This window comes from Lates calcarifer, linkage group LG8, assembly GCF_001640805.2.
Source record: "Lates calcarifer isolate ASB-BC8 linkage group LG8, TLL_Latcal_v3, whole genome shotgun sequence".
Classification (NCBI taxonomy): Eukaryota; Metazoa; Chordata; class Actinopteri; family Centropomidae; genus Lates; species Lates calcarifer.
Genome location: NC_066840.1, coordinates 25,705,999 through 25,725,400, shown reverse-complemented (window position 1 = coordinate 25,725,400; position 19,402 = coordinate 25,705,999). Strand labels below are relative to the sequence as shown.

Below are 19,402 nucleotides of genomic sequence, written 5' to 3'. Positions count from 1 at the left end.
ACTCGGAGAACGGCCATCACAGATGTCAAACCACATGATGAGCAGCGACGGAGCTAAACTCCTGTTTCACTTTCTGAGCTGGTGACTCACTGGAGGGTATTCTGACAGTTTGATGGCCCCACAGGTGCTAATTCTACCTGTAGCTACAAGTCACCTGCTAACAACTGCAAAAAGCACCTTCACTTCCCCGGCCAGCGTGAGAAAACCCCCGAGGCCAAACAGCTGTTCTCAGGGCTGAGGATGGTGTCGGCTCGCAGCGCTGCATACATCATCTCTGCTGGAGGACGGAGGAGTTCAAGCACCAACAGTCATGGAGCAGAAAAGTGATGGATGTGTCACAGACGAAATACTAGCAAAGGTTTTATTATTCTCTCTGAATCAGGAGACGGTCACAGTGAAGAACTGAGCCTCTTTGAGCTCATTGTTTTGGTGGAGACCAAACCAGAGCTAAAAGGTGAAAGAAGACTGGGTGTATGATCAATTGACCACAAACGCAACAACAACAGGATGATAACGTTGCTCTGTGTCTATAATAATATGGTAGGACTCTGTGTCTGTTTGCTGCCAAGGGACCAAAATACATCAGTTATATCTACCTGATAATTAAGTTCTGAGAACGAGACCAGGGCTGAGAGAACTGGTGGTTTCTTTCCCCCTCCCATCACACGTTCACATGAATCGCAGCTGTGTCCAGAGAGACTGTCGTCAAGCAGCTTGTTACGATCCACAGTCCAGTGGCCGTAGGAATCATGACAGGAGTGAAAGAGGAAGTCAGATGGTTTAGTATGATGATGAAGTCTGAGTTAAGAGAAGGTTGGGCCGGATGACGAGTGATTGAGTAGGATCTTTCTGAAGGTCGGGACAAACAACACGGTACGTTTGTTCAGGTCAAAGGACAAAGACAAAGGCTGTAACACAACATCAGCGCAACGTTAAATGACTAAAGAAGCAGAGCAACACTGAAACAAGCTATCAGTGAACAGTGGTGTGAAAAACAGACATTTAGAAAATATCATGAGGAAATGGCCTCGATTTAAGATCCAGATTTAGTTTTTGATTTGTTTGTATTTTTGGAGAAGTCCTGGATCAGAACATGAGCTGATCAGAAACATGGAAGACTCAGATTCACTGGTTTGTAAATGTGAAATATTACTGCTGAATATAAACTGTTTGTTTCTTTCTTCAGCTATTTTTTTCCCCTGTGTTTGCTCACTCAGGCCCTCTACCCCACTCCCCCCGTTTTCTACTCCATCAGGGTTAAGAGGGCTGTGGTAAGTGGCCAGGAGCATGCTGGGAGGGTGGGTGGCGATGATGTGTGGGTGGGAAGTTTGCTACGCCTGCCAACTGCTCGAGTACAGTGATGAATGTTGCCGAGAGATGGAGAGAAAAAAAAACAAAGAAAAAAACATGAAAACAACAAAGGAAAAAACATGGTTACCTTTTTTAACCTCTTTATTTATCGTCAGTACGACTGCAACTAATATTCATTATCATTAAATTTATAGACTCTTTTATCAATTAACGGATGGTTGATTAATCTAGTGCCAGAAAACAGTACAAAATACAGAAAGTTTCCTAAAATCTAAAAATATTTAAATAATGATTGAAAAGCAGGAATATTTCTAATTTGGCTTTTTGTCTTGATAAATAACATTTAACTGATTTAAGATTGTTATTGATGAAGTTTCTGTCAAACAGTTAATTAATTGTCGTTTCATGATGAGGCTCATTATAAAAACAGAGACGTCGACCTTTGACCCTTCATTGTTGGTAACATTACTGCTGTGAAGGCTGAACATTATCCAACTCTAAAAGGAGTGTTTCTGTGAGTGTCCGGGTGGAGGGGCAGCGGGGGTTGCTGTGGGTGGAGGGAGTATACAGTATAATCAAGTTACGCTCAATATAGCTCTTCCTCCTCGACAAAGTGGATGTGACAGCAGAAACAATGGATGATTAGCATTAAACACAGAGCTGTGGAGCTCGCCGTGGGTCGCTCGCTGCAACACGGCGACAGGAGGATCTGCAGGGTTTAAATATACTGAGATCACAGGCTGCTGTCTGGGAGAATACCTGTGTTTAAAGAGAGGAAATTAGACAATTGTGCAGGAGGTCTGGTGGTCTGATGTGGTGGATCTGAATCTATTTATTTTTCTAAATAAACAGGACGTAGTTCCCGTCATCGACCTGTGTGTTGGAGACTGGCAGTGCAGCGACGGTTTTACTATTTTAAAGCTGGATTTATATCCTGAAGTTCTTCTGTTTACCTGGAGATTGTTTGTTGGTGCTGTGGTGACTTTAAAGAGCTGTTAAATAACACTGAATCTGTGCAGTTGTAGCTTCGCTGTAAACCTCACGTCCTCTAAACAGGGGACGTCATGTAGCTGTTTGGACTGATTGTGCTTTCTCCAACAAGTTTCTGATGCTGAAGACATTCCCACTACAAACCTCTGCATGTGGAAAAAAGATGGTTGATTGGCTCCTACGAAGAGCATGTGAATAAAGAGTGTGTTTCCAGGATTTTAATTCCTTCTTGAAGTTAAGTATCGAATCGAGGCCAATTTCATGAAGTCGATACTAGTATGGCATCTACTGTTTGACAACAGTCACCCATGTTATGACAGTCCGAATGTCTCTATTAACAGCTGAATCACATACATACAATCTCGCCACCTAAATAAAAGTTAGAGATGTGCCACCAATATCACCAAATAAAATAACCGATAATCCAACCGACTAACAGGAGCTGTAGTGACTTACAGCTCAGACCTGTCTAACTGTGCAGATCCAGTAAAACTGGGAACCTCTCCATTGTTCTCCATCTGTAACTCCTCCATTGTCCTGTCCATATATAGCCTCGATATGATTCTAATTCTAATTCATGACCTGTTTCTGTCTCAGGCCTTGTACAGTGAAGTGAGACACCGCTGTCACGCTGCCAACATTGTGCTCAACAGCGAAGCGGGGCCAAGATTCGCCCCATTTCCTGTCACTGACTGACAGAGTGAGGGGCTCCATGATAAACGCAGTGACAGCCGGGTGTTCAACAGGACTTCAGGGCCGCGGTGCAGTGGCAGCTCGCCAAACCAGCGTAAAGCACGAATACACAACGTCATACACAACACAGAGAGAGAGAGAGAGAGAGAGAGAGAGCGCAGCATCAAAGTGAAGACAGTTAACACTGTAAATGAAAAACTCAGCGCAGCGTTTCAGCCTTTGTCTCTCTGGTTTCCTCTGAATATGCTGAAGGTATTTATTTGGAATTAAGTGAACTGGCTCTGCTCCAAGGCGGCTACAGTGTGGGCCGGCCACAAGTTATTTAACTTAGCGGTGGAACCTGCTGTGCAGTTAATTAGCTGGGGATTCTGGATGGTAGGATTCATTACACGGCTGATTGAGCAATAAATCCGTGTGTTTTCTGAGGGGTGACACGAGGGGCTGAGGTCGAAGCTCGGAGACGGAGCTTTGTCCAAAGAGACCTGGAAACACTGAACTCTGATGTGGCTCTGAATTAAATGGAGAAAATATCTGAAATTATTGTTTAACGAGATCAGAGTTTCACACTCTGGAGACGAACCCTCAGCTGTCTCCACTCCAACACATACATCATTTAACTGCACTGAAAATACATCTAAAGGAATAATCCTTTTAAAAAATGCAAAGAAAAGATTATTTTCTTGCATTTCTTAATAAGACTGTGGTTATTTTGATGTATGGATGAAGCTAATTACGGCCTCTCCTTCACTTAGAGCTGAATGAGCCTGACACGTTTGGTTTAAACAGATTTGAAGATTATTTTTGGGGCATTTTTAGGGGAAGTGCTTTATCAATAACTACAGCACAATCAGAAACTGATTTATTGGCAGTAACAGCAGTAAAATCATTCGTGGTTTCCCTGCTCTCACTGTCTCTGCTTCCTAAACTCAGCTGAACTTGTCAGCCTCTTCCTCTCTTTAATGCTGTCCTGTAGCTGATGCAAAGTGCCACTGTTGCCCCGGCAACGACCCTTTGGCACCTGTTGCCGTGGATCACCGTGTTAGCGTTTGCCAGTCGCTGACGTTCTGACTGACTCGGGAGAGAGAGCAGGTTGTGCAGCAGCAGGGAGAGAGAGGAGGAGGAGGAGGAGGAGGAGGAGGAGGAAGGTTTGACTGCTCTGATTTTTACTTCACTGAGGAGGAGACGACTAAAGGACGTGTCTGTATTTTTATTACTGACAACAAAGTCACTGTTGTCGCCTGTTTATTTGATAAAATGAAACCACTGAAACATTTACATGTTCAGTAGGAACCAATGAGCTGAGAGCCACAGACAGAGAAGGGGGAAGTATTAAGAGACGGCGTTGGATTTGAGCTGCGGTCGAATCTCCTCGACCTCGATGGAAAATGTCATGAGGTGAAGGAAAGATGTGAAGGAAATATGAAAAGATAATCCGACTGCACTGACTCTAGGTGTTTGTCTTTTAAACCAACTTTATTTATAACTCACGGAGGGCGTGCACGGTGACAAACTCCCTTTTACAGGCTATAATTCAGTAGGTCACAGATCAGCTCTAAAGAGAAGATGCTTTACACAGGGAACATAAAGACATCTGAAAGAGGAGAAATCTCTATGGATTTGGAGCTCAGCCAGTTATACAAGGATTCCCACAGAAGTTGAACCTTCATTCTCCTTCAGATCCACTGAACAGTCGACCAGGAGAACCCAGACAAAGACCAGTCAGAACTGCTCAAATTAAAACTGTTGTTAAGAGAACAAAAGTGTTTGAGCAGGAAGAGGAAGAGGTCGACGTTACGCTCTGACCTTCAGCCCACCAGAGTCCATTAAACGTCTGAGTGGTCATTAAAAAGCAATAAATGTCAAAATATTTTACCGTGACTCATCTAATGGGAAACAAAAGTGAAATCTGTCACAGGTGCGAGACACAGGACGAGACGGAGAGGCGTCAGTGACTCAGACGGTTTCTGTTTTAGGATGAGTCATCAATTCACAACCAAAACACTTCATCAGCTGTGAACCAGAGCAGGGAGGAGACAGACAGACAGGTGGACAGACAGGTGGACAGACAGGTGGATGGGTAAAGAATGAAATATGGGAGTCGACTCAGGGTCTTCTGGACTTTTAGGGGACAGCTCTGGTTTGGTTTCAGCCGTGAACCGTGACCTGTTTTTAGCCCTTAACTATGAAGCAGCTGCAGGTCAGGACACCCCTCCTCCACCCTTCATCCTCCTCCTCCTCCTCCTCCTAATTAGCTTCTGTCACAACTGCAGAGCTTCATCCATGACGCCTGGCAGTGTGTGTGTGTGTGTGTGTGTGGCCTGCAGCCTGAATATGAGCTGTTGACTCACTCTGCAAACAGTAATCGAGAGTTTTGAGGCTAAACTGTTTCCACACTCGAGTCTGATTGTGACTGTTTGTACTCCAGAGCGTGTTTGTGCTCTTGTCTTTCTATCTTTGTGAGGACATGGCTGGAGTTTGCCAGTGAGGACGTTTTGTTCAGCCTTTAACCCTCGTACAGACTGTCTCAGGGTTAAGACTTAGAACTAGACTGAGGTTACTGTCCAGGGCTGGTGAGTGGAATATGTCAGTGAAGATGGGAAAGAGACACTGGATGTTTATCATTAGAAACTGAATATCTTTGGATTTAGGTCTCTGAGGTCTCTGAAGACATCCAACATCAGGCCTAGAAAACTTTTTCTCACGATTTATAGACTAAAAGACTTTTCACGCACAGTGACGCAGATACAGAAAGTAAAAGTGCAAAACTTGCCTGTGAATATTCAGGAGCTGAAGCTCCATCACGACCGGCTGCAGACATATTTTTAGGATGTCAGTGGGAGGTTTGAGGTTCTGCTAGAGATGATGGGAGGCAGACGACCAGCGACCAGATCCTTTGACCCAGAGCCTCTGACCGTCTGTGTGACTGTGATGCCTTTACTTGTGCTGAGAAAAGTCTGAAAAATCACATTTCGCTGTGTAATATTCACATTCTGTGAACTTACAACAAAACCGATGTCTGAATTAATCACACACAAACAAAACACTGTCGGTGTGAAAAGACCTTAAGGCCCAGTTCAGACACAAATTGAGCCTGATTAGGACGTGATGTTGTCGATGGCAGACAAACTTCCAACATGGAGCCTGAATATGAACATCAGGAAGGATGAATGGGCCTTGTACTGAGACATAATGGAAAAACAGCGATGTGGCATCTGGGACGGAACACTACGTCCAACGCGTCCGAATAGCTCTATGATTGGCTAATCTGGCATGATGACCATTCATGAAAGACAAACACACCATGCAGTTTGATCAGCTGATTAATTAAAATAACCAGCAGATGTTAGTTACATCTCTACAAAACAGCACAACAAAACTACTGGAACGCCAACGAATGAAACCAATAAGGAACAAAAGGAGGTTTAAAGACAGAAGAAAGAAAGTGAATGTGAATGAGAGATGTGGACGCACCATCTCAAAGTCAAATAAAACGTCCTCTAAACTCAGTCTGATGATAAGACCCAAAGTCCCACAACAGGGAAACAAAGTGGACTCTGTGCTGAACTTCTAACCCTGCCCAGATATATATTTACACTCATGATGCGTTCAGATCATGTGACTTTGTCTGAGGTTAAGCTCATCTCCGCTCTTCTCCTGCTTGTTCAGACTCGCTCTGGCCGACGTCGGGCTGTGGCGGGAAGATAAGGCGGCGGCTGAGCCTCCTCAGAGCACAGCGTGAGGCTCGCACCGCTTTATCTGCATAACATTTCAACACGATTAAACACTCCATCCAGCTGCTATCAGCCTCCTCTGACAACACCGCTGCTGGATTAAGTTACAGCCTCAGTGGTCGAGACCGGTTCGACGGCTCTGATGGGTTTTGGATCTGTCAGGGTGTCCAGGTCAAACTGAACATAAATGCCATCAAACCAAAACAGCAGCTGCAGACTGCAGCTTCATGGACAACAAACACAAACCTCTCATATTTAGCTGCAACCAGTTATTATTTTAATAAAGTTTCCTGATTCTGTTTCCAGTTTGCTGATCGATGGTTTGGCAGCAGTTTAAAGTAAATAAGTCTGTGAAGTTATGTTTTTTATTATTATTTCCTGTGGCTGTGAGACAGACTCTCATGCAGTCATTTTGGACGTTCATTATTTGTTTTGTGGATTTGGAGCTGGTCGCAGTTAAATGTTGTGTAACAGTGAGAGGTTGAAGGAGGGTATAAACGTTTCTTCCCCAAAATCACATCAAGCACATTAATTACAGCTAGCACTGCTATGCTATGCTAGCTACTGAATGTATACACTGCTGCTTCTGCTTTTTATATTTTACAATGAATAGAGAACTACCTGCTGTACATAAACAGTGTTGCTCTTAATTTCATAGAGCTCGTTAGTTGACTTCATGCAATCCAGCATGCAACAGTTGAAATGAAACACTCATATTGCAGGAAGTGCGTTGTTCAATTACCACTGCTAGCAGCTAACTTGTCTCTTTGCTGCTGGATTTATAAAAAGTGAACATGGTGGAAGCTGCAGAATAGTCAGGGATAAGTGAAGGGGGGCGGGTCAGAGTCAGTAATGTTTATTCTATCAAATTTTACAATATATTGTTCATTTTTTGTGGATTTAAAGTGTGAACTGTGACAGTTTGAAAACGACGCTGGTGCCATTAATTTTTTAGGCTTTTCCTGCCAACATGGCGGTGTAAACAAACCGAGTTTACTGTAGCTTTAGCTTCTGTCTTTATCTTTTTAACATGTTTTTGCTGCTTAATCAGTTTGACACCCTGATGATATCCTCTCAATATCAGACTGTAGACCGTTCTAACAACAAAGATGTGGCAGAGGGTCAGCTAGCTGAGTGATGTTTTATAACCAGCAGCACCTTTTCCTCCACAGTCAGTTTGTAGTTGAATTGTTCTTCCTGTCATTGTATCTGATCTTTTCCATCTGTCTGTGTGAGCTTTGTTAACCTGAGCGACCCTCATCAGCAGAAACTAATCAACCCCAAAAAACCAGCAGAGAAACACTGAAGCCTGAAGCCTGTCTCCAGTTCTAAGACTCTGTTTCCCATGAGGCTTAGCATTTTCCTGAGCGACTCCCCTCATCCTGGCTGTCCTCGCGTCATAATTTGTAGATTATAGATGAGATCTTAAATTTTTCATGTCGCCATGCGCAGACTGCGAGACAGAAAGGCAATGAATAAATAAAAGAGTAAATCTGTCCTCGTGTGTTTTCTTTCTTCACACTGAACCTTTCGAATTGGAGTCACCTGAACGTAGAGACTGAGAGAGTAGTGAGAGGTCTCACAGCGTGAAAACTGAGATTCATTCTAAATAAAGAGCTCCAGGCTAAAGACTAATTGAAGGTATTTCTGTGCAGTCGGTTATAAATAATGCATCTTTTATGAATTCCCTCTGACGTACAGTCGCTCCTGTGGCGAGGCTCTAGCAGAGTGACAACATGACGAAATACTCTCCATCACACACACACACACACACACACACACAGTTTGATATTATCAGTATGTAAATATTCAGCTTCAGAGCATCAGGGATGTTCAATGAGAAAACGTTTTGCAGCAGTTTGGAGCAGTTTTTCTAACGACCGGCTCCGTCTGCTCCTGTTTGATGTGGTGAAATCTCCCTGGCTGTGATTTATATTAACTTAATATAAATACATAAACATTTGGAATTTAGATCAGAACACGAAACGTCTGTTCATGTAAAACCAACTAAACTACTGCTGACTTTTGTGCAGTGTAGCTGTTACTGTTTTTACTGTGAAACACCTGTTTACTCTTTTTATAATTTTTTTATTGCTGCTGGTCTCTGTGAGCTACCAAACAAGACAATACAGTCTGATCTATGAAGGAAAATGAATTGGTCAAAACAAACAGCGACCGGGCCTTTGAGGCTGGGGTTGATTTAGTTTGATTGACAGATGTCTCTGCCTGTTACAGTCAGACATCTCTCCTCACCTCTGCCTCTTTTCAGTAAATCAGGAACGTCTGGCTCCATAACTGATAAAGATGTGACCACACAGACACCGTCCCTCCAACAACCAGGGACTGTCATTATATTCACGCAGGTGAAGACAGACTGAGCAGCTGAGGAGTCTGATGGCGTCGGGTGAAAGACGCCTCCGTCTGCAGCGTCCAACTGAACAAACAGGTGGAGATAACACCTGCTATTAAATCATCAGGCTGCACAAATATGATTTATGATTCGGCTCCGATCGATCGCACAGAAACCACTGAAGACAGATCTCAGTGCAATAAGAACGCTCTGAATCGAGCTTCAGGTTCAGGTTCTAGAGAATAAAAATACCAACTGATGACGGACTCAGCCGATCACAGACAGGTTCCATCAGAAACCTGTGACAGGCAGTAGACACACAGCGTCTCCATTCAGTCTGAGCATGAACAGATGAATCAGGGAGTTTCCTCTCAGCCTGCAGCTCATACAGCCGGATGACTAACAGGAGCTGATGGTGGATCAGAGTCTGTTTATGGCAGCAGCAGGCCGACACACAGACAGACCACGATCCTCAGCAGTCCTCACGAACCCTCCTGTCAGTCAAACCTCTCACAAACACACAGATCCAACCAACCGAGGTTCATTCATCGGCCGATCGACAGAGAGATGATGCAGAGCTGATGATGGAGACTGTACAGCAGAAGGTGTTGAAACAGGAACTACACCTGAACTGAACCTGCTGCTGCCAGGACTCAGAGCAGAGCAGGAGCCTTAACATCAGTCATTCTCTCAGGTATTACTTCTTATCTGCAGCTAAAAATGAGTCAGTGAACTGGATTTTTCAAATCTATGGTTGAAAATCCAACAGAGATTCAAATCCCACGTTGTGTTTTTTTTAATCTGGGTCCCTTTAGTTTGATTATTGATTATAAAAGCTGTAGTTTATTTTGAATCACAGCGCTCTCATCTTAAATGAGACGATCTTTTACACTTGTACAGTGCTGATATTCATCTATAATAAAAGTGAATCCTCAGGAATCAAACTGAACTGAATCCAAACAGATCATGAACTGAGATCTTTTTTCTTTCATTTAGGCTCCACAGTTCCACATGTTCTGGTTTAATAACAGAGACGATGTGGAGGTTCTGCATCGAGATCAGCCTGACACCAAAAACAAGGAAACGACAGCGTTAGATGAAAGTGGAGGGAAAGACGACGGCGCTGGTTAAACGTAAATAAATCAGGTCTCATGAACTTTGTATTAAACCAGGATCTTTGTCTGAACCTGAACCAGGAGCTGAGAGAGGAAACTGGTTCATCAGATAGAATCATCCTTCAGTCTCCAGGAGGGAAATCTACACACAGAACCAAACACTGCTCACAGAGGGAGGAGAGATCCACCCTGACCTGGAGTCACTGCAGACGCATCATGTTTCAGGACAGGATGCAGGTTATTCACCTGTCAGGTGTGTGACACACACTTCACCTGGAAACATCTGGACACAGCTGTTTCCTTTAACTGAATCAGTCTGTTCTATAGGTTACAACGGCTCAGCTCACACACACACACACACACACACACACACCGTCTAACGAGCGTGTGCACGTGTATATAAGCGTGCACACGCTCATTTAGTCTCAAACTGTTTCCTCGATGCACGCCGCCCTCCACCATGACAGACCCTCTCTCTCATTCACACGCGCACGCGCACAGCTCTGCTCAGCTCACGGTGCATTACATAAAGCTAATCAATGCACTGGCAGCTATAAATAATTCAGACTCTCCACCATCCACCACCAGCTGCTGCTGCTGCTGCTGCTGCTGCTGGTGACGGCACTGCGGAGGACCGGAGCCGGCCTCCTCCTCCTCCTCCTCCTCCTCCTCCCTGTCTCATCATTCGCACCTACAGGCGCGATATGGCGCTGAAAGCTTTCACCTGGCTGAAAAGACGGATAACACCGAGCCGGAGGAGGAGGGGGAGGGGAGGGGGGGACGTATCATCCGCCTTGATGTTTAGCACCCGCGTGCCAAAAACTGAAATATAAAACCGGGGATTTTTGCAGAGAGCGCGCGCCCTCCGCGCCGTTTCCGCATGTTGCATTAAAGCATCCTGCCAGGTGAAGCTGACTGATACCTGCAGCCTGCACACACACACACACACACACACAGCAGCTGTTCACGCCTAAAAATCTGCGCGCACCCTCTCGCTCCTCAGCTCCATCCTCGCGCCGCTGACACCTTCCGAGCCGCATCACTAACGTAACCCAGCTCCTCAGAGAAACAAACAAACAAACAAACACCACTGAATAAACAACCGAGCGTCACTTCCCCGTCACGCGCTCTCTGATATTTTGGCGCCGCGCGGTGCGTTTGTGTTTTTACTAACCTGATGCGTCTGAAGCGACCGAGGCGGCGAAAGGGATCCGGACCAGTCTGCAGCCAGAGCTCCGTCTGATGCCTCCCTCCCTCTCCCTCCCTCTCCCTCCCTCTCTCTCTCCTCCTCCTCTTTGTCTCTCCACCTCCACCCCCTCCTGCGCACTATTACCTCACAGCCTCCTCTGTTCGTCTAAGACTGGAGGAGAGAGGAGGAGGAGGAGAGGAGGAGGAGGAGGAGGAGGAGACAGGAGGAGGAGGAGGAGGAGGAGGAGGAGGAGGAGGAGGAGGAGGAGAGGAGGAGGAGGAGGAGGAGGAGGAGGAGGAGGAGGAGGAGGAGAGAGGAGGAGGAGGAGAGAGGAGGAGGAGAGGAGAGGAGGAGAGGAGGAGGAGAGAGGAGGAGGAGAGAGGAGGAGGAGGAGGAGGAGAGGAGGAGGAGAGAGGAGGAGAGAGGAGGAGAGAGGAGGAGGAGAGGAGGAGGAGAGAGGAGGAGGAGGAGGAGAGGAGGAGGAGGAGGAGAGAGGAGGAGGAGGAGAGAGGAGAGAGGAGGAGGAGGAGAGGAGAGAGGAGGAGAGGAGGAGAGAGGAGGAGGAGGAGAGGAGAGAGGAGGAGAGAGGAGGAGGAGAGAGGAGGAGAGAGGAGGAGAGGAGGAGAGAGGAGGAGGAGAGAGGAGGAGGAGGAGACAGGAGGAGGAGGAGGAGGAGGAGACAGAAGAAGCCTCAGTGTTGAACCAGAGAAACAACAGAAGCTGAGTGAAGGTGAAAAAGGTGAAAAACAAACATCAGGAGCAAACTCCTTCTAACAGGAGGAAAAACTGATGAAGGGATTTTAATGAGATGCTGACCCTGGATGAGTGTTGACATGTAGATTATTACAGAGGGTCAGTTCTTTCTTCAGCTGCTGCAGAACTGATCCTCTGCAGACAAACAGGAACAAAGAACCTGAACAGAAACAGGAGGAGGTCGACGCAGCAGCTTCAGCTTCTCATAACTACCTCCTCTTTCATTCCCAGCAGCAAAAGATTTCATGATTTAAATGAATTCAGCCCGGCCCTGATGGAGAGCTGCTTTCAGCTCCTGCAGGAACAATACCTGTGGAAACACTGACCGTTAGTACAGGTGAGTGACGTCTCTACAGCAGGCCACAGGTCATGTCACCAGCTGTGGAAATTAAAAGCTGAACTTCTTTTTAAAGCCTGTTGGTCAGAGATGTCTGAAGGACTCAGAGACGGTTCATGTTTCCTTCTGCTTCCTGTAAACTCTGAACTGCTGCTTTAGTTCGTCTCCTGTCTGCAGGTGAAGAGAAGCAGGAAGTCCGTCACCCACTCTGATTAAGACCAGTGAGCTTCTGATGGTAAACAAACATGGATCAGGTGGACACACACCTGGGCCTTTACCATGCCCTCAAAGCCTCATGGGAGCTGTAGTTGTTGTAGAAGAAAAAAAAGAAAAGAAGAAAATAATAACTTTCTAAAAACTGAGGGAGAAACAGACTCTGCTGCGTTCAGGTGTCGTCAGCTCTCAGAGCTCCGCTGCTGATGTGACGCCTGGTGTGACACTAATGCACCCATTGTTAAAGTGTCATTACCAGCCTCATTTATCACTGAGCAAACACACACACACACACAGGACAGGTGCTGTCTGCTGCTCACAGACATGTCACGCTAACAACATGGCCGAACCAGCTGCACTAAAGCAAACAGGACGACAACAAGCTCATGTTCTGCTGCTGAGGGAAACACAGAGTTTCCATCCCAGTGTTTCCTGTAACATCAGACTGAACTCAGATAAAGTGGATGTTCAGACAGCTCAGATTAATTACAGGAAGGTGAAGCAACCCCAGAAAATCTTATGATTTCTGATTTCAAACTGATCATATCTGTGAAACCCACAGCTCAGTGCCTAATATAGGTCGCTTTTCAAAATAAAACCGCACATTTTACACTGGCCTTTTATTGTGAAAAGCCTAACGTTCTCCTGTCACATGATCTGAGAGACAGCAGTGTGTTCTGTGCTCAGGAGAAACTCTTCGATCTTTTATTTGAACTCATGAAAACTGGGACAGAAACTAAAGAGTCGAGTAGAAAAGTGCATCAAACCCAGAATCACAGCATGAGGCAGGAAGAAGTCCTCGCTGAGCAACACCTGGTGATAAAAGGTTTTCTCTCAGGGTCAGAGGTCATTCTGGCTCTCTGAGGTCACGTCTTTGTGAGGTCGGGGAGGTCACTCCCACCTCCTCTGTGGAGAAACATGGTGGCAGGTCTGATTAAAAGGCTCGATGTGTGGGATCATGTTCATACAACATCGTCGTCGTCGTCGTCGTCAGCAGCAGCAGTGTGGACCAGATGTCGCTCAGAAAGAAAACCCAGTGAATAATTCATTCAGAAGTAGGCGTGTATGTTTTCTCATGTGTTCGTGCTCCATCTGTGAAATCAGCACATCTGCTTTAACTGTGAGGACGGCTGCTTTCTCTGACCTCTTCCCTGTCTACCTTTATTTCCCTCCTCTCTTCCCTGCTCCTCCTCTCCTTTATAACTCCTTCCTTTCTTCTCCGCCCCGCTGCAGTAAAAGCACTAAAGTTAAACAGTGAATCTGTCTGATGGATTAAGCCTCAGTCTAAGAGTTTTACAGCAGATCCCAGGAAATCAGCAGCAGGGAGGAAAAATAAACTCCTGATAAATAATTACAACTCTTCATCAGAGACGACACAGAGCGAGGACGAGGATTCAAAGAAGTCATCTCAATCTGCATTAAAACCCCAAAATCAGTTTTCTCTGAGCAGCTGTTCACTATCTGTTCTCACTATGTTAGGTCTGTTTCCTCCTCCTCCTCCTCCTCCTCCTCCTCTGCTGTGCTGTGTTACAGCTCTGATTAGTCCATTAGTCACAGAGAGGAGTCCAGTTTATCATCGGTGAACAAGCCATCGCTCCGGCTCCAGTAAACCATCCATCACTGTTGTTAGTCGCTTCATTTGAAAAACATAAGATTAATTGCTACAGCATTTCTTCCTCATTACAGCAGCAGGAGCAGGAGGAGGAGGAGGAGGAGGAGGAACAGCAGGAGGAGGAGCAGGAGGAGGAGGAACAGCAGGAGGAGGAGGAGGAACAGGAGGAGGAGGAACAGCAGGAGGAGGAGGGAGGAGGAGGAGGAGGAGGAGGAACAGCAGGAGGAGGAGACAGGAGGAAGGGCAGCGGTCGCACTGAGCAGCTTGTTTAATATGTTGAGTATGAAAGGAAAGATGATAAAGAGTCTGCTGGTGAAAGAAGGAACCGCCTGTTGATTCATCTTAAATCTGGAACAAGGAAAAGCAGGCGTGACGCTCTCACCTCAGGCAGGTGAGAGCTGGAGCAGGTGAGCGTCACGCTGTGCCCCCTGGGTAATGCAGTTTATTTAAGGAGTTCTGTACTGGCAGCTTGGGAGAAGTGCAAGAAAAAGGAGTCTTGATGGGACAGTCCAGTAACTCTGAGATGAACTGTAGGTCACACAGTAACAGAGTTATCTGTTCGAGATCAGGAGGAAGAAATAAACGTGTGCTGTCTGTAAGATGGATGCTGCTGTCCACAGCTCTCTCCTCTGTTTGTGTGTGTGTTAATGTGTGTGTGTCATCGTGCTCCTCGTCCTTATCCGGAGTGTTTGGTTCAGGCGGCCGAGCGTTGCCGCTGTCAGCAGTTCACTGCCTCTCCACAAAGAAAAGTCCTGACTCCTGCACTTCTACTTAAAGCAGTAATCAGCGTCCTCGCTGCTTTTTCCCCCGAGGTCAAGAACACAAATGAGAAGCCTGAACATCTTGTATTGTTGTCTGTTAAACTCAGTCGGGTGAATGTGCAGATGAAGCTTTTATTTATCCAGGGAAGGTTTGCTGAGCTCACACATGCTGCTTTCTAAACTCTTCATCTCCTCTTTACCTGCATTTTCCAGGGAAATCTGGACTGACTCCTGAGCCATCGCTCACCGTTTCTACGACATTTAGTCTCCACAGAGTCTTCATGGGTCTTCACAGGTCTCTGCAGGTCTCTGCAGGTCTTCACAGAGTCACTTCTGATATTAATCAGCTTTATGTGGATGCTTGCAGGCGAGGTGAGGAGTGTGTCCGGTTTGGGGACCTCAGGATTACATCTCTGCTTTTTGCAGTTCAAATGTGAGGCAGTCGGGATGAGGGTCAGAGACCTCAGAGTAGACCAAGAACACAAGAGCTCAGTGGAGGGATAATACATCTCTTCTGACCTGGGAACACCTTGGATTCCTCAGGAGGAGCTGGGAGAGAGGCCTGGACCTGCTCAGCCTGTCAGTGCCTACAGAGACACCTCGGAGACACTGTGTTCCTCCAAGGATCCCCATCCCTGCACACAAGGTCCTCTCAGTCCAGACTGTTCTGGTCTGTGGTTCCCTGATGGTGGAACCAGCTCCCAGATCAGAGCAGGAGCGTCTTCAACAACCTCTGAAGACTCATCTCCTCCTAACGCCTCGAACACCCTGACAAGACCAACTAACACTGACTGTCCACGTCTGTCATTCATCTGCTGCTGAACAGATTCAGTTCTTCCTTCAGTGTCTCCTGTATCTCTGAGGCTTTAGTCTTCTTCACTTTTAAGTCTCTTTGGATAAAAGTGACTGACACACGAGTAGATGTAAATGTCCTTCAGTTTATAAAAACTCAAGGTTGAGGTTCTCAGATGGATCCACAGGAGAGAAGACAGCGGGCAGAGAAAGGAAAAGGTTGAACTGAAGAACCTCCGTCTCTGCATCTCTGCACACGGTGACTCACCTCAGATCCATTTCTACAAAATCAATCATTTTAATCTGGAGACAACAATTAAATCTGCGACGAGTAATTCCCTCACGAGGCCTGTGTGAAATTTAGACGAGGTCGTTCAGATCTGGTTTCAGCCTCATGCCTCTGTATCTTCAGCCATGAATGAGCTAATCAATTATCTAAGTAGCTATTAAATCAGATAAAGCCGACGATGGAATTTACCAACCAATATTCTTTCATTATGGTTAATGATGTGATGCTGCACACACTCGCTCTGATGCTGAAATACAAACTTAAAGAAACACTCAGAGCAGACGAAGGAATAAACATCAACACATGACAAAAAGAATGAGTGGAGAAAAGTCCTGGTCAGCACTGGTTTGTTGGTCTCAGTAACATTTTACTGTGAAGCTTTGTGGAGGAGATTTTGGAAACTGAATGTGGTTAGAATGATATTAGACGTCAAAGTTTTTGGGGGAATGTGTATGACAGGAATATTGCTCTAACCAGGGGATTTCCCATGATGCACTGAGCTCCTCTCTCTCTCTCTATCTGTACATACTCATCTTATAAATGCATGGCACTAACTTGACATCTTCTCTGGGTCTTGAATCATATTTTCGTTTGTTCTGAATGTGGATTTGGGGACTGTGGGGTTTGGTATGTTTGAGGTGAAATAAATACACAAATGTTTCGATTCTTCCTTATGATTTTATGGTTGTGTTCTTGTGGTGGGTTGAACATGTTCATTATGATGCAGCTGTGTGCAGTTTGATGAGACATTTAAAAAAGTAAACCTGACTGATCTAATCTTAAATGCCAGGACAGAGACCTGGCTGGTTCCCCTGAATAATAAAACCTGACAGAAAGTCAAACTGTCTCTGTCTCCTCCTCTGTCTCTTTCTGCAGGTATTTCTGCCTCTGGAGCTGTAGAGTCTGATCTGTGATGACAAGTCTCCTGCTGCTCCTACAACTCCACTCAACACCTGCTGTTATATTTACAATACTTAGTCTTCCAGTCTTATTGGCACTGTTTTAATTATCATTATACTTGACATCTCTGTGTGGAATCTCCTTTATGCTACGTTCTCCTCACCCTGTCCCCGGTCGAGGCCGATGGCCGTCCACCCTGAGTCCGGTTCTGCTCCAGGTTTCTGCCTCTTAAAGGAGGTTTTTCTTCTCCTCTGTCTCCTAGTGCTGCTCATGGAGGAACTGTTGGGTTTCTCTCTGTAAATATAAAAATATAAAGAGTACAGTCTAGACCTGCTCTATGTGAAAAGTGACCTGAGGTAATTTCTGTTGTGATTTGGTGCTATATAAATAAAATGAACTTGATTTGATTTGACCTTTTTAATTTCTGTTGACAGAGAAAATGATGGAATATTAGAACATTTTTTGGTTTGATGCTGAACCTAGTTCTGGAGACATGTAAATCCTTTTTGTTTGTGATGAACATGCAGGTATTAATCTGTCTCTTGCACCTACATTTGATGAGAGCATGTTTGGTCAGCAATCAGGAAAACAGAGAGAGTGTGTGAGCGAGCATCAAAGATTCTCATCTCACCAAAACTCCAAAAGTCAATCAGGAAGCCTCCGGTCAATGCAGCGCAGCAATTATCCAGAACAGCGGAAGTGCCCTTTAACAGATCCAGAGACTAATTCGTTTTGACTGAAGCAAATGGACGGGTGGGTCTGATTATCTCTCTGCACACAGCTGCCCTTCCTTAACACACACACACACACACACACACACCTTGTCTGAATGGATTGATCAGCACATCTGATGAAACAGAGGACGATCACCTTGGGAAACGCTGCTGTTCAGTGAATGAGAGTATTGATCCACATGAAACCTGATTGAGGCTTCAAGCTCATTTCTGACACTGTTTCACCTTCTGAATGTTTCACATGTTTAAAGCTGTTTCCTCCCCACTGAGCTTTAAATGGGACGGTGAAGCTGCTCCATGTAGATCAGACCGTTAAAGGTCAGATCAGATGGACCCTCCTGCTGCTTTGATTTATTATCCCATGATGCTCGCTGGCAATCACATCCATGGATACTGAGCGACTTCTTCACAACGTCCAGGAGGAGACGCTGGAGTCAGAACCAGGTGCTGGATCTGCATGTTCGCTTCAAAATGATCCATAAACACACAGACTGGTTGTGTACTGGTTTAGGTACCATATGAACTCTCCAAAGAACTGAGAAAAAAAAATTAACTCGTCATCTTCCTTTGCTTTCCACTCCTCTTCTTTAAGGTGGAGGAATTATCTGTCTTTTCTCTGTCAGACTGAATGTGGTGAGTCAGCAGAGTCGTCACTCCACAGAAGGTTTTGGACACTTCAGGTTTTCTTGGAACGGCTCCGTTCTCACGTGGAGTCAAACTGAATTAAAATGAAGTGGGGACAGTCGGGTGCCTGAAGACGACAGGAAACCACGAGGTGAAAACATCCTGCGGCCTGCTGCTCCGAGGCTCAGGGTGGGGAGGAGGGAGGGAGTGACCAGCTGCCATCAGCCCGGACAGCACGCCTTCACTCTGAGCTCACACTGAGAGACGGACAGACTGAAACACTAATATTCACCTCTTAAAGCTGCAGATGAACAAGAGTTTGAAGCAATATTTCAAACTAATAACCTTGATGTGAAGGAAGATGAAGAATGATGATGGTAAAACTTCTCTCAGGTTAAACAGATGATGATGCTACAATCATTAGACTCTCACTTTATTTGAAGATATGACCCTCAAGTTTTTCTTTACATCAACAGCCAGACCTTTTCAGAGGTCATCTGATTTTCATTTCAGGATTCAAAGCACCACCTGAACCATGTTTTGGTCACTGTGGTAAAAACAGTGGACAGTATTTAACATTGTGTTGTGTGTTTTGGCTGCAGACGCAGAGGTGGGAGTGTTTTCTGGACGACAGGCTGCGGGGGTTTGTGTGGACAGTTTGTTGGGTGAGTGCATATGTTTATTTCATCTCCTGCTTTTATCACCTAACACACACACACACACACACACACACACACACACACACACCACACACACCACCACACCACACACACACACACACACACACACTGCAGGCGCTCGGATGGTTCAAGGTCCAGAGTAATTAAATAAGTGTTTCCTGTTCAGACTCTCAGCTCCATGCTTTAACAGAAAAACAGACCGAGCTGCTTTCTGCAGAGAGCAGGAATATAAACCTTAAACCTGCTTCACTCTGATCGAAACGTCTGAAAACACGTTTCAGCAGAATATCACGTGTAATAATTCAAAACAGTCACGGCTGAAGACACA

The 19,402-nt window shown here is 45.6% G+C and overlaps 1 protein-coding gene across 1 annotated transcript in view; it reads right to left on the bottom strand.

Annotated features, from left to right (window-relative positions):
• Positions 1-11,476, bottom strand: part of LOC108874588 (complexin-2) — a 36,346-nt gene extending 24,870 nt beyond the window's left edge. The window contains exon 1 of the mRNA XM_018663099.2: positions 11,365-11,476. The gene's annotated coding sequence lies outside the window, so the exon portion shown is untranslated. The remainder of the gene's footprint in view (positions 1-11,364) is intronic.
• Positions 11,477-19,402: the final 7,926 nt, after the last annotated feature.